The 14,285-nt window shown below is 38.6% G+C and overlaps 1 protein-coding gene across 8 annotated transcripts in view; it reads right to left on the bottom strand.

The window, feature by feature from the left end:
• Positions 1-5,583, bottom strand: part of PPIG (peptidylprolyl isomerase G) — a 41,549-nt gene extending 35,966 nt beyond the window's left edge. For 3 of the 8 annotated variants that reach the window (XM_057551406.1, XM_057551408.1, XM_007183244.3), the window contains exon 1: positions 5,046-5,265. The gene's annotated coding sequence lies outside the window, so the exon portion shown is untranslated. Of the gene's footprint in view, positions 1-5,022; positions 5,266-5,298; positions 5,384-5,434 lie in introns of those variants that run through there. The other 5 variants (XM_007183241.2, XM_057551405.1, XM_007183242.2 and 2 more) reach the window with 5 other exon arrangements.
• Between the last annotated feature and the right edge of the window lie 8,702 nt (positions 5,584-14,285).

Genomic DNA, 14,285 nt, shown 5'->3' with positions numbered 1-14,285 from the left:
TGGTTATAATGTATATTTAGGTTATACCATGTGAGGATACTGTACTTTTCATAGAAATAGATTTAAATGGTTGCTTGAAATAACAAATCAAATATGCCTTAAGTTTAAGAAAGATGAAAGACAACATATTATTATTAAAAGCACTGTACAAATATCTTGAGTATGTAAATGTTCTAATATTAATGGCTAATGAAGAACAATGGTGACACAAAAGATGGCTCAATGCTATGTCTCTAACATTACTGAAATCAAATTTTATCTAATCAAAAACAGGACACAGTATTTCCTCTTCATTATTTCCTGGTATTACAATATCTAAAATCAAACACAAGACAAACATCTGGTCAATTTTTCTTTCTTTCTTTTTTTTTTCAAGAAAGAGTAAAGAGAAAACAATACTGAGAGATACCAAAAATACAATTCAGGGAAAAAAGTCAAGCCTATGCAATTTTCAAGTCTATGCAATTTTCAATAAAATAAGTCATGAATTTCCTAAGGATAGTACATAAAGACAGCTTTCAGAGCAGTAGTCTGCAGGTGAACTGTTCACTGCAAAGTTGTTTAATCTAAATGAGTTGCAGCTATTCTATAAAATGCAGATATAAATTTTTCTTTAAAAAAAAAAATCACTGTATGTAGCAACATGCCCCACTCCTGTACAGCAATCAGCATAGTGTGCCCCTTTAGATGAGGTATATATATGTTCCAGTTCGACCTAGTTTCCACTATTGCATGTTAGCTGTTACCATTTATCATCTACTTGACCTCTTGCATTCACCTCACCTGCCTCTCTCAGACATCTGAGTATTTCATACTTAATTTCATTTACTTTATTTATAATGAAAATACTTTTAAAGATAATCAGTAAAGTTAATAAGCTCACTGAAAAAAGTTAGAGTACACAAAAATGCATAAAATCCTGACTTTTAACACTTTTATGTATATTCTTCCACTTTCTTCTAACCAGATAGAATTACAATATGTTGTTTTAAATGTTTATCAACACTATCACAGTCATTTTTGTATGTCAACAATATATAATGTAACAAAATTTCAAAATATTAAATGCTAGGATGTATAAACTTCTGCAACAAATATATTTCATAAAAATATCAGAGAGATGTAACAAATTCATAAGTAAAAAGTTTAATCTTGTAGTTTCATACATAAAATAATTTCCATATTCACCCTAAAGTAACATGAAGGATAGGGGTGGGGGGGGGCGGGAGAAGGACACAGGCAACTAATTATTAAAATATATAGTAAAGAACACGGTATTTGTAATTAGGCAACAAATAATGCAGTGACTTTATTACATTCAAAGAATTACTTGGAAGTTTCACACAGTATGAGGGAGTCAGCATAGCATTTGGTCTTGAAAAAGGAGACAGTAAATACTTTTAACTATTAAGATGACAAGTGGGTCTTTGACCTTTCTGATTCCCTTGGCTAATTCCTAGGTGTCCTTAAAGATTCAACATAGCCAAAGTACACTCTGGGAATTTCACCCTGGCTCTCTAAAGTTTAAATGATTCTTGTTTGTTGAATTTTATTTTCATTATCATAAACTTGTCTGTAAACTCCTTGAACTCAGATCCTTTATATCTTCAACACCAAGCACAATGCCTGGCCCAAGACTACATTACCAAAGAGAATGCGAGTTAAAGCATGAGCAGAAGCTGACTCTTACTCAGTGCCTTTTCTCCCATATGTACTGCTTCTCACATGGGGTATCGCTAATACGTACCTGTAGTTAGTAAACCTTCTCAGTCTATTCCACAGTTGAAATAGAGCCTGTTTTCTAGATCTGCCTACTAGGGCTGCCTTCTATTAAGTGTCTATTTTCTTTTCTTTTTCCTTAAACAGAATCCACCATAAGAGAGAACCTCTTCAGTTCAATACCAAGAAACAAAGATGGGAAGTTCTCATCTGCTTAAGTTTAATAAAAAGGTAACAATTTTCATATAAGACTTCCACCTCTAAGTGCAATCGTATTAAGTTTAACTAAAACTATAGCAGATCTTGAAGATTACTTTCAAAGATGGCAATCTAACATTCACATTTTACATTCATTCTTTACCCTACCTTCATGTAATTCACAGAGATCAAAAGAGAAATAAAAATGGATTGCTTAAAAAACGTAAATACATTTACAAATGCCAGATTGCTAGCGAATTAAGTACAAACAAGTTAACGTTCTGAGGTGTCAGAAAAAGGCAACTATGATCTTCTGTACAGTTCCCCTTCCCTTAGTGTCTCTGACAGTCACAAACCTCTGCCCTGGTAAAAACATAATTAACAGTGTATAGGCACTTACTAAATTCTTAAATCCTTCAGAAAACTTAAAAAGAGATAAGCTGTAATGTTGCCGAGTTCGGTGTTAAATAACTTTTTGCATATACAATCTGAGAGACATAAAAATGTAGTACAAGTATGTTAGTACCAAACTAAAAAGCATATACCAACTGGGAAATCTCTGCTAATATTAATATTGTACCTGCAATTATCTACACTCTTATAATGATAAATTTATCCCACTGTCTTCAGTGATAGAATCACACCATCTTAGCAATGTGTTATTCAATCCAGTAACTCCTAAATAAAAAATTACACACTTTTGAAGTTTGAAGGAAATAGATAATCTGGTCCAATCTTCTGATTTTATACACTGAGAACAAGAGGATTAGAGAGCTGAAGTGACTGGCTCAAAGTCACAGGCGGAAAAAAAAGCAAGAGTTTTCTGGTTAAGACTACAGCTTCACTGTAGAAACTAGCTTATTCACAAATATTCCAGATAATGGCTTACATAATTTTACTTTTTGCCATATGACCACAATGCAATGATTTAATTGTGAATAAACCTTAAGCTAAACTTTATGCACAATTAACAGTAGCTTAATATATAAACCACCAGGCTTCATGCAACTTAAAAATCAGTAAGTTAAGGAATCATTCATGTTTTAAAAATAACCATTTTAATACCAAAAATTGATACCTATATTTATAAGTATGATGTATTTAAATTTCAAGAACAAGTTGGTAATCATTTTAAGCCACTACTCAAACTAAAACAAAGTGCAAAAGATTTCCTGTCTGGCACTAAAAGTACACAGTCCCAGTTACAGCAGTTTTCTCTGAGTATTTATAAAACTGCCTGTAGTAAATTTCAAGATGCAAGATTTGCCTTACAGAAATAAAAATATACTGAGTTCTTATAGAGACCATATATGCATTAAACCAGGTCAAAACTATTCACACTTAATCAAATGAAAACTGAAACTTGGTGCTAATATTAAAGAAAAAAAAAAGAACAATACCACTACGTAGCAGAGAGATTTGCAACAAACTCTTCAAATCACTTGAATTAATTATCTATGGATTCCAACTACATAGAACAAGTAAGACACCTTAGTAAATCAGGATACAGAAAATAAACACATTATAATTCTGTTGAAATATCCTACAAATAAAACAAGGGAAAACATCAACATGTATTTCTTAAAAGAGCAACATTTGAAGAATTGTAGATGGTGTCCTGATAACTAATAAAACTAGTTCATCCTACTATGAATGGCTACCAATTTCCCTTTGCATAGAGAATGGATGCTGCCTGACATGAAATCTAATTTAAAATATGCAAAATATCAAAAGGACAAAGACTTTACTTAGAGGCCACCGATACTGCAAGACCACAATAACAAGCACCAAAAATCAAAGGCCCTTTAACAAGTCACAATAAACGTAATGTACGCTCTTCACTTCACTCATTCGAGAACCACAGAGTTCTTTTACACAGAACTTTAACAAACCTGAATATTTATTTTTGAAGCCCACAACTGATGATAGTCTGAAATCAAATATCATTTTATAGATGAAAAAAACTGAGGTTCAGAAAGATGGCTGGGCCAGAAACAAATCCAAAGTTCCTGACCTAGGAAGTTTGCATACTTGTACACCCCTGACAACAGGGGAAGGCAACCGTGACAACAGCCTGCAAAGACAGAAACCTTAAAAAGGTAAACAAAGTTAAAAAACAAAATGAAAAAAGCACATAATCCTACTACAAGACAAGACCCATTAGGATCTCAGTACACCAACAATCCTGAATCATAAATTAGAAAACGTTAATGTAAAACGAGCTCTGTTTAAAACAGAAGTATGTAATTTCTTATAGAAATAATCCCATCTCAAATGGTTAAACTAAAAAAAAGGAGCGGAAGATAAAACGGGTAAATTTTCGGATGCATAAAAAATATGAATGAGAGAAACAGCCATTGTAGATATCTGTGCCTTTTCTGGATTTTATACCTCGATTTCAGAAAATGTTTACACACCCCCTCTCCATCGTCTATACAAACCAGGAAAGTACTGGCCATTCTTTGCCAAACGGTAATCCATAGACTCACTCATATACTTTTCTATCTGGTTTTAAGCTACTGAAAATTAACGTACCCCCTAATTTCCACAACACTTAATTGTTCCTTGGTCGTATTTCTGATCACCATTGCAAAAACTTGGTCCTGCATAAAGTACTGTTGTGGGAAGAAATTAAAATCAATGCACAAAATGGTGCTTTTGTAACATTTCCAAAACGACTGAGAGTTTTCCATTCCCACAGACCTCGATTCAACACCTTAAGAGACTAAAGACGAGCCAAATTCGCACACTTCCCCCAAGGCATATGGAGCTCCGAAGCCATCACTCTCCTCCAAAAGAGTAATTATCTCCTCCTAAAAGGCCTGCGCAGCTCACAGCTCCTCGGAACCGTGGGAGAACTTGGAGTCAGCTCTGGGATGAGAAGGGAAGAGCCTGGATTTGAGTTTCAGGAGAACTAAGTGGCCTGTGTCACTTCACCACGCACGATAACCGGCTGTGAGAGGAAAAGGTCGGAGTAGGGGGAAAGCCTGTCTTCAGCCTAATCTTAAACCCTTAGATCCAGGCTCCTCGCCTGCCACTCTCCAACCCTAATCTGACAGGACGACAGGTAACGCGTCCCACCTCCCCACCTATCCTCCCACCTACCCCGCATTCGTGCTTAGTCTTACGATTTTGAAGCATCAAAATCACCCCGGCTCCCTAGAGTTCAGGCCACCATCGCTGCCGCCATATTACAGCTTGTGCGGCAAAATGCGTCAGGGAGGGAGGTGTGCGCCCGAGTGGAGAGGGCGGGGGCGGGCAGAGGGAAGGCCGTTTCCCAGGCCTGCGAGGCACGGTTAGAAAGCCTCTGCAGCCGCAAGAGCTGCAAAACTAGCGCCACGGTCCCTGGGGGCCGCCTCTGGCACCTGGCAGTCCTGATACCTCGAGGGGAAGACGGTTAAGTCGGTCTGGGCCTATCGCGTCGGCTCCGCCCCTCTCCTCGGGCCCTTCCCGCTCTCGTGCCCCGGCACTGCTGCAAAGGACGCCACCGAAACAACACGGGCCCCGCGCCACCTACTTGCACCAGTACACTCTCCTCTTCCCGGGGTCCAGTCCTTTAAATCGCTTCAAATCTACCGCCGCCAGAAAAGGCGCTAAAGCCCACCGACCGCCTCCCTCCCCCCAGTCCCGGCGTGGAGGGAAAGCGTCGCGCCGGAAGTACGTCACGGCGCGGCGGACCGCATCTTCGGGTGATCCCTCGCTCGCGTCACCTCACCCTCCCTGGAGTTCTAGGATTTTGGTGTCTGTTAAATGCCTGGTTTATAGGTAACTTAATGCTTTCTGTGTGAGTTGATTGAGAGCGTTTGTAACCACCATGTCGTTCGTGAAATGAAGTGCTTCACTTAATAAACATTTATTGATCCTCTGCCAGGGTACTGGGAAGGAGACCCTACCTTCAAGGAGCTTCCAGGTCAGCTTCCAGTTAACGCTGTGACACAAGTTCTAAAAAACAGAGATGAACAAAGTGCTATTTGAGAAAAGGAGGAAATTATAAAGGGCATTGACGCTCTTTGTTGTCGTTTTTAAATATTCTCACAGCAGCCCCATAATACAGATTATTATCCTTGTTTCACAGGTAAAGAAATTGAGGCTCAGGGAAGATACGTGCCTCCCTCCCAGACACACTGTTCCTAAATACCAGAGCAAGGCTTTGACTGCAAATCCAGTTCTCCAGGGGAGAACACTATTTTAGGACATATATTGTTATTTAATTGTTTTAACAGGCTAAGAATCCCTAGATTTTTAGAATTAATTCCCCCTACTACTCAAGGGAGTTGGCGGCAATCATTGTGGAGATATGGGGTGAGTGAGTTTTAAAGGAAACAGCTAAGAGGACTTAGGTTTTATTACTGTATGAAAAGAACGTTAAGTTACAATCATTTAAATTTTTCACTCATTTACCTGAGGTAAATTAGTAATTATCAACAACAGTTGGGCATGTGGTACTCTTAAACTCTTAAGCATCTTCACCAATTTTATTAGCTGTAAAACTGAGAGGACAATCCCTGCCACTTTTAAGCCATTGCCTTCATTGCAGGGGAGCAGCAGCATACTCTTTGAACAGTTCAGAGGTTGTATGAATTTACACTTTGCAGTGAGGAGGGCAATTCTGCAATACCTTTAAAAATCCGACTTATACTGAGCACTCTATTAAGACAGATTTTTTTAAGCGTTGGTTTGTTTGACTTTTGTTCAGCTTCCTTCAGAATATATTTTTATTTAGCTGTGATACACAGATTTATTTCTTAGATTTCTACTTACTAGTAGAGGTAATGTGTGACATTGGTGTATTCTCATTGGTGAGACACATCTTTGAGTATATATTACAGATTATACCATAGTTAACGTTTTGAGGTGTACAAAGGTGACATTACTAATCTTGTTCTAGGATATACTATCTTCCTAGAGAGATAGACTTTCATATGAAGTGACTGAAGAATTATTTAACAGTAAAATATTAATAAGTACTTAGATATAGTATACATTATAAATGGTCAGATTTTAGGAGATTCTTGAAAGAAGTTTTGAAGCAGCATTACAAATGTCCATTCAAGGACTGGTGGCTGGTGCTGAACTATGACAAAGTTTTCGCTGCTCTTTTCTTAAGAAGAGTTGTTTTGGGGGGAATTCCCTGGCAGTCCAATGGTTAGGACTCAGCGCTCTCACTGCTGGGGCCCCAGGTTCAATCCCTGGTTGGGGAACTAAAATCCCATAAGCCGTGTGGCACGGCCAAAAAAAGAGTTGTTTTGTTCATTTTAATTATGTCACCTTTTCTCAGATGGTTATAGAATGTGGTAGTTGTTTTCTTTCTCTAGATGTCCTTACTTGGACAAATGAAAAATTGGCATGCTTTGCTGGGTCTCAGACATGTTGAAATTTCATTGGTCTGTGAAATCCAAAACTTTCCCAAATAGATTTGACATGGATTTATTGTTCCAAGAAGGAAGATGTTGCAAGTAAAAGGAAGTATTTTTATCTCCAACAATATGGTGGCTTAAAGAACAAAGGATTTATTTCTCTATTACATAATAGATCTGAGGTGAGAGGGCCAGATCAGAGGGCAGCTTTACTCCATATAGTCAGTCAGGACCTTGAGTTCCTTATATATAATTCCAATATGCTCCAGGGCCTTGACATTGCATGATTAGAGTGTATTGCCAGTTTCAGGCGGCAGGAAGGAAAGAGGTTATGTCTTAAGGCCTAAACCAGGAAGTAATACATGCCACTTTGCCTCTAATTCCATCAACAAAAACTTAATCACAGGGCCAAACCCAATTACAAGGTACTGAGAAATGTAATATTGACATGTGTCCAGAAATAAGAAGAAAAGTTATTTTAATAGAAAATTAAGTCTGGGCCACATATCCTATTAAAACATAGTTATTTGAAGGACTTCTCTGGTGTGCAGTGGTTAAGAATCCGCCTGCCAATGCAGGGGACACGGGTTCGATCCCTGGTCCGGGAAGATCCCACATGCCATGGGGCAACTAAGCCCATGCACCACAACTACTGAAGCCCGTGCACCTAGAGCCCGTGCTCCACAACAAGAGAAGCCACTGCAATGAGAAGCCCATGAACCACAACGAAGGGTAGCCCCCGCTCGCCACAACTAGAGAAAGCCTGTGCACAGCAATGCAGACTCAACGCATCCAAAAAATAAAGAAAAATTTAAAGGAAGTTAACTGGGGCTTCCCTGGTGGCGCAGTGGTTAAGAATCCGCCTGCCAATGCAGGGGACATGGGTTCGGGCCCTGGTCCAGGAAGATCCCACATGCCACGGAGCAACTAAGCCCATGTGCCACAACTACTGAGCCTGTGCCCTGGTGCCTGCGAGCCACAACAAGTGCTACAACTACTGAAGCCTGCGTGCCTAGAGCCCGTGCTCCACAACAAGAGAAACCACTGCAATGAGAAGCCTGCGCACCACAACGAAGAGTAGCCGCCTCTTGCTGCAACTAGAGAAAGCCCATGTGCAGCAACGAAGACCCAACGCAGCCAAAAATAAAATAAATTAAATGAATAAATTTATTTAAAAAAAAGATAGTTATTTGCATAATTAGTTTATGTGACCATTTTGTACTATGAGCAGACAGAAGATTTGCTGTGATGTTGCTAGTGTTTTGAAATACATTTAGACTCTAGCACTTGTAGGTGGACTGTTACTTAGGGTCACTTTTTTTTTTTTTTTAATTAATTTATTTATTTATTTTTGGCTGTGTTGGGTCTTCGTTTCTGTGCGAGGGCTTTCTCTAGTTGTGGCAAGCGGGGGCCACTCTTCATCGCGGTGCGTGGGCCTCTCACTATCGCGGCCTCTCTTGTTGCGGAGCACAGGCTCCAGACATGCAGGCTCAGTAGTTGTGGCTCACGGGCCCAGTTGCTCCGCGGCATGTGGGATCTTCCCAGACCAGGGCTCGAACCCATGTCCCCTGCATTAGCAGGCAGACTCTCAACCACTGCACCACCAGGGAAGCCCCTAGGGTCACTTTTATTAACAGATTTAAAGAGAAAAATTTTATAATCATCAAAACAGTTGGGTTTCAAGGGGTGACTTCAGTTAGACCTTAACTTACTTTGTATGCCTTTTTTAAGGGTAGGATTTTAAAATTAAAGTTTAACATATATTCATTAACTGTAAGTATAGCTTCATACATTTTTACAAAGTGAACATACAGGTGTAACCTCCACTAGATTAAGACATAGAGCAATATCAGCATCCCGGAAGCGCCTCTCATACCCCCACCCCATAATGCTATCACCCCACCCCTATCAAAGATTATTTCTATTCGGAGCTCCATCAGCATATATTAGTTTCGTCTGTTTTAGAAACTTATATAAATGGAATTAGGCATATATTTTCATTTGTGGCTGGCGTTTTTGCTCAATGTTGTGTTTGTGAGATTATCAATATTGCTGCGTGCAACAATAGTTTGTTCTTTGTAATGTCCATATAGTACTCCATTATATGTGTGTATTAGTTGGGGTTCTCCAAAGAAACAGAAGGAATAGGATATAAATAGGAAGAGAATTACTATGAAGAATTGGCTCACATGATTATGAGGGCTGAAAAGTCTCACAATCTGCTGTCTGTAAGCTAGAGACCCTGGAAGGCCGGTGGTATAATTCCAGTCCAAGTTCCAGATCCAGGGGAGCTGATGGTGAAAATCAGTCCAAGGGCAGAAGACCAATATCCCAGCTTAAGCAGCCAGGCAGGAAGCAGAAGGGGTGAATTCCTCCTTCCTGTGCCTTCTTGTTCTATTAAGGCCCTCCATGGACTGGATAATGCCCACCCACATTGGGGAGGGCAGTCTACTTTACTGAGTCCACCAGTTCAGATGCTAATCTCATCCAGAAACACCCTCACAGACACACCTAAAAATAATGTTTAATCTGGGTAGCCCTTGGCCCAGTCAAGTTGACACATAAAATTGACCATCACAATGGGTATTGAATAATTTATCCATTCTACTTTAGATGGATATTTGTGTTGTTTTTGAGTTTTAGATATTATGAATAAAGTTTTTATGAACATTCTTGAATCTGGTATATTGGAGCACATATATTTTGCATGTACGTTGGAAATACACCTAGGAATGGTATTGTTGGATCTTAGGGTGTGGATAGAATCAGCTTTGGTAGATACTGCCAATGAGTTTTCTGAAGTGGTTGTACAATACTTTTGTTGTATGTGCCTTTTGGTTCCAGTATTAGTGAGAGCTCTCATTTGCAAATAAGAGATGCCCAGCTTGAAGTAGTTTAGGTAAAATTGGGAATGTATTGCTTCATGAAACAAAACTGTTGGACACTGTGGTGACTTTAAAAACATGTCCGTAAGTTCTTTAATGTGACTTTCTTCCAACGACTAAGGCAAAGTGATAGTTTGTGATTTTTGGAGACTAGGTCATAAAAGCATTTTGATTTCCTCCTTGCTGTGTCTCTTGGATCAGTCACTCTAGGGGAAATCAGCTGCCATGTCTAAGACACTCAAGCAGACTATGGAGAGGCACGTGTGGCAAGAAACAGGCTTCCTGGAAAAAGCCATAGAGGAATTGAGGCCTTCTGCCAACAGCCATGTGAGTGAGCCATTTAAAAGCAATCCTCTGGCCTCAGTCAAGCCTTCAAATAACTCCAGTCCTTGTTGACATCTGACTTCAATTACATGAGAAATTGTGAGCCAGAACTGTTTTGCTAAGCTACTTCTGAATTTCTGATCCACAGAAGCCGTGGGATAATAAATGTTATTTTAATTCATTAAGTTTGGGCATGTATTTTATACAGCAATATATAACCAATACAGAGAAGAAAAAATAGATGGAATGTCACGGAACTTCTCTCTTGTCTAATTCTACTTACCTGTTTTTTGGCTTCACTCTCTTGACTGACTCCTTCAAGAGGCTACGTCACATCTTGATAAACGGAGTCTCTGCCAGCTCCAATTATAAAATGCCAGAGAAGTCTTTGGTTAGCATTGCAGTGACAGCCCCAAAATTTGTGCCTCCCCTTACAAAGTGAGGGGTGTCACTGGGAAATGTTTGTGCCTCCCCTTACAAAGTGAGGGGTGTCACGGGGAAATGTCTGTCCTGCTAAGAACTACGCTTTCTTGCATCTGAGTAAGCATATGCAAATACTTCTCATCAGTGGAAAGTGCATGAAAATGATGTGTATTACATCCAGACCAAGATGTTTATGAAGTGCTATGCCTTTTCCGTGTCATCTCTTCCTGTTTCCATCAGCTGGATCCAGAGTATTTTAAAGCCTTGGGAGATTATTGAAGAAGCCTAGTTTCCTGAATCTCTGTGTGGAGAAAAGTCCTCCACTGACCAGGGATACCCACTGGTTGTAATGTGATGTGATTGAGAAATCAAATTCTATAGATTAAGCCACTGATATTTGGCTTTATTCATTACAGCAGACATCATTACCCATCTAATAGGCCAAGGGCCTGAAGCAGTACTAGATTTGGTCTAGCCTGGGTCATTTCAGTCTTTGTAGTGTGAAGTATGGAGTCTGATACCAAAAGAGGGGAAGTAGGTGGGCTGGACTACTACAATTAACCTACCTTTACTTTAGAACAATGAAAATTTTTGCTTCTACCCATAGATAAATAAACTATTGTTTGTTCTAATTTTCTATTATATTGCCAATATTATGTTTAACTTTTTTAAAGTGCATGTCTATTGTCACATATATTTCACAGTAATATAAACAAGTGTATAAATTTGAACATTCTATAGAGGTTTAAAATTTAATAATTGCCCCTAACCCTTTCCAATTACATTTCCTTGAGGTATCTAATGATACTCTTCTCTATTCCTATTCTAACATTAAAAATCCTTATTTAGTATCCTTCCTCCCTCCCTTTGACAAAAATGAGATCACATCACACATATTACATATTATGCTTTCATTTGCATAAGAATATATCATGAACATCTTTGATATCTATACAGCATTCCATAGTATGGACATGCTGTAATTTATCTAGCCATTCTCCTATTGGACATTTCAGTTGTTTCAAGTTTTGGTTAATATAAACAATACTGTAATAAACATCCTTTTATGTATATCCTTACATATTGAGGCTTATAAATCTGTAGGAAAGATAGCCAGAAGTGAGATTATTGGGTCACATAATACATACACTTTTAATTGTGACATGTAGGGCTGATTAGTATCCTGAAAGGTTGTAGCACTTCAAGGTTGTATGAAAGTGGCTATTTTCTCCCACGGAAGTTGTTTTCAGTCTTTCCAGTTTTTGCCAATTTAATGGGTAATAGAATGGTATCACTGTATTTTGTAATTTCCTGATTACCAGTGAGGTTGGCCATTTTTCTATTGAATCCTTTTTTAAAAATTGTAAAATATACAAAACATAAAATTTACCATCTTAACCATTTTCAAGTGTACAGTTCAGCAGTGTTAAGTACATTCACATTGTTGTGAAATCAATCTCCAGAACTCTTTTTGTCTTTCAAAACCCCCCATTAAGAAACTCCCCATTACCTTTTGCCTCCAACCTCTGGCAACCACTATTCTATTTTCTGTTTCTATGAATTTGACTATTCTAGATACCTAATATGACTGGAATCATATAATATTTGTTCTTTTGTGTCTGGCTTATTTCTTTTTTTTTTAACATCTTTATTGGAGTATAATTGCTTTACAATGGTGTGTTAGTTTCTGCTTTATAACAAAGTGAATCAGTTATACATATACATATGTTCCCATATCTCTTCCCTCTTGCATCTCCCTCCCTCCTACCCTCCCTATCCCACCCCTCTAGGTGATCACAAAGCACCTAGCTGATCTCCCTGTGCTATGCGGCTGCTTCCCACTAGCTATCTATTTTACATTTGGTAGTGTATATATGTCTATGCCACTCCCTCACCCTGTCACATCTTACCCCTCCCCCTCCCCCTATCCTCAAGTCCATTCTCTAGTAGGTCTGTGTCTTTATTCCTGTCTTGCCACTAGGTTCTTCATGACCTTTATTTTCCCTTAGATTCCATATATATGTGTTAGCATACTGTATTTGTTTTTCTCTTTCTGACTTACTTCACTCTGTATGACAGACTCTAGGTCCATCCACCTCACTACAAATACCTCCATTTCTTTTTATGGCTGAGTAATATTCCATTGTATATATGTGCCACATCTTCTTTATCCATTATTAGATGATGGATACTTAGGTTGCTTCCACGTCCTGGCTATTGTAAATAGAGCTGCAATGAACATTTTGGTACATGACTCTTTTTGAATATGGTTTTCTCAGGGTATATGCCCAGTAGTGGGATTGCTGGATCGTATGGTAGTTCTATTTTTAGTTTTTCAAGGAACCTCCATACTGTTCTCCGTAGTGGCTGTATCAATTTACATTCCCACCAACAGTGCAAGAGTGTTCCCTTTTCTCCACACCCTCTCCAGCATTTATTGTTTATAGATTTTTTGATGATGGCCATTCTGACCGGTGTGAGATGATATCTCATTGTAGTTTTGATTTGCATTTCTCTAATGATTAATGATGTTGAGCATTCTTTCATGTGTCTGTTGGCCATCTGTATATCTTCTTTGGAGAAATGTCTATTTAGGTCTTCTGCCCATTTTTGGATTGGGTTGTTTGTTTTTTTGTTATTGAGCTGCATGAGCTGCTTGTAAATCTTGGAGATTAATCCCTTGTCAGTTGCTTCATTTGCAAATATTTTCTCCCATTCTGAGGGTTGTCTTTTGGTCTTGTTTATGGTTTCCTTTGCTGTGCAAAAGCTTTTAAGTTTCATTAGGTCCCATTTGTTTATTTGTGTTTTTATTTCCATTTCTCTTGGAGCTGGGTCAAAAAGGATCTTGCTGTGATTTATGTCATAGAGTGTTCTGCCTATGTTTTCCTCTAAGAGTTTGATAGTGTCTGGCCTTACACTTAGGTCTTTAATCCATTTTGAGTTTATTTTTGTGTATGGTGTCAGGGAGTGTTCTAATTTCATACTTTTACATGTAGCTGTCCAATTTTCCCAGCACCACTTATTGAAGAGGCTGTCTTTTCTCCACTGTATATGCTTGCCTCCTTTATCAAAGATAAGGTGACCATATGTGCATGGGTTTATCTGTGTCTGGCTTATTTCAGTTAGCATAGTGTCTTCAAGGTTCATCCGTATTGTAACGTGTCATAATTTCCTTCCTTTTTAAGGCTGAGTAAAATTCTATTGTATGTATATATGACATTTTCTTTATCCATTCATCTGTTGGTGGATACTTAGATTGCTTCCACGTTTTGGCTATTGTAAATAATGCTGCTATGACCATTGCTGTACAAATATCTGTTCAAGTTTCTGCTTCAGTTCTTTTCAGTATATACCCAAAAGTAGAATTGCTAGATTACAT

This window comes from Balaenoptera acutorostrata, chromosome 8 (assembly GCF_949987535.1).
Source record: "Balaenoptera acutorostrata chromosome 8, mBalAcu1.1, whole genome shotgun sequence".
Taxonomy (NCBI): Eukaryota; Metazoa; Chordata; class Mammalia; order Artiodactyla; family Balaenopteridae; genus Balaenoptera; species Balaenoptera acutorostrata.
The sequence above is the reverse complement of the archived record's forward strand: the minus strand, read 5'-3'. Positions and strand labels throughout refer to the sequence as shown.